General features: G+C 39.4%; 1 non-coding gene and 1 pseudogene across 1 annotated transcript; one reads left to right on the plus strand and one right to left on the minus strand.

The window, feature by feature from the left end:
• The window catches only part of LOC106950946 (uncharacterized), a 174,998-nt pseudogene that overhangs the window by 121,913 nt on the left and 51,254 nt on the right, over positions 1–1,831 (minus strand).
• Positions 355–427, plus strand: trnav-cac (transfer RNA valine (anticodon CAC)). The gene has a single exon. It is a non-coding gene; the product is annotated as a tRNA-Val (tRNA).

Genomic DNA, 1,831 nt, shown 5'->3' on the forward strand with positions numbered 1-1,831 from the left:
ATATTTTTTTATTTTAATGCCTTAATTTTATTTTTGAACCATCTTTTATTTTAATGTCTTAATTTTATTTTTGAACCATCTTTAATTTGTAAGTATTGATTTTTATTTTATAGCCATTTAGCCAAGTCTCTGTCGAACCATTGGTCTCTGCTTCAATAAAATTTTTTGATCCCAGGCTTAGTTTATGGACGGTAATGTGAAATTAGGCACAAGTATAAGTCTGACAGTTTGTTCACCAAGTTACTGTGCTCTCTGAGAGGATCTGTAAGTATTTGACATTGTTCCATGCCCATCGTTGACATTAGTCTCTAACAAAATGTGGATCATCTACCAGGAACACTGCAAAGAGCATGAGTTCCTGTAGTGTAGTGGTTATCATGTTTGCTTCACACGCAAAAGGTCTCTGGTTCGAAACCAGACAGAAACAAATTTTGCATGTTCTATTCATCACAGGTGTTTACTAAAGGTCAGCAAGGCTCTGTGGTGTCATGGTCTGTACTCTGAATCCAGGCATCTGAGCGCAAACCTCAGTTGAACTTTTCATGCGTTGCATCTCACATCATCAACTTTGGAACCTTAAACTGAAACAAGGCAGAGAAGTTCACTTCCTGTAGTGTAGTGGTTATCATGTTTGCTTTACACGCAAAAGGTCTCTGGTTCAAAACCAGACAAACAGTTTTTGTAGGTTATGCATCTCTTGGGGTGAGTGAGACAACAAGAGCCTTCCTCTTTTGTGATGGTTCATTTGCCAATCGACTTCAATGTCGGCTTCCTTGAAATCGCAGCTACTTTACTTCAATTACCAATTGGCAGTTCTATGGCGTAATGCACCTGTGTCAAACTCAAGGCCCGGGGCCCACACAGCATTTTATAGGCCGATGATTGACTTAAAATAGGTTTTGAGCATGAATTGACTACAAACTACATTTCAACCAAAGGTTTGTAATGCGCTTCCTAACCAGACGCTCCAAAGCGTCCGGTCCATAACTCTTCAACACGCTGTCAGCTCCCGGTCAGAAAGACGCATTTAGTTCAGAGACCATGATATTCAGAAAGGATTTTTTAAATTAATTGATTTCAGTTGCCTCTGAGACTAAATCTTTGCGTAAAGTCTATCATGTCTGCCCACGTGACTTGTTTTTATTATTTGTTTGCTTACCTTTAAACACTGATTTAAATATTGTAATTTTTAAACTGAGCATCCATGGAAACTCAAAATGTAATATTTAAAACTTCAATACATAAAATCAGTTATTTAACATTATGAGGTGTTTAATTTATTTTTAACATTGTATTTTTATACATTTATGCTAGGGGTGCCCAAGTCTAGTTTTCCAGAGCTACCATCTGCAGCTTTACATGCATTCCTTCTCTAACACACCTGGACTATTGACTCATTATAAGCCTCTACAGAACTGAATGAGGGAAGTCAACCTTTTGTCTGGGGTGTTTTAGCAGGGATGCCCTCCTGATTTGTCAATGTGGCCCGTTGAGGGGGGGCAATATGCTGAGGTGGCCCTCAGTGAAATTGAGTTTGACACCCCTGGTTTAGAGGCTCTGAAATCTGAAGAGAGGTGGCGTGCTGGAGCCTCCTGGGGGCGCTGTTACTGACTACACACAGAGGACCGGGCTTTAACTGGGACATTAAGTCTCATCATTTATTACTGGAAGAAAAATTTGACATTTTCATGAAACAATCACTGCACTGACTTTATTTTATCAGTTGAACCATTTTGATCTTCCTTCTAACATGAAGAATAAAAACAAAGAGCGGCGTTTTGGGGTCACTGGGTTTCCATGACAACCATCAGATGCTCTCTCCACAGCAGGA

This window comes from Poecilia latipinna, unplaced genomic scaffold (genome assembly GCF_001443285.1).
Source record: "Poecilia latipinna isolate Pla-1442-1.1 unplaced genomic scaffold, P_latipinna-1.0 Scaffold431, whole genome shotgun sequence".
NCBI classification, from domain to species: Eukaryota; Metazoa; Chordata; class Actinopteri; order Cyprinodontiformes; family Poeciliidae; genus Poecilia; species Poecilia latipinna.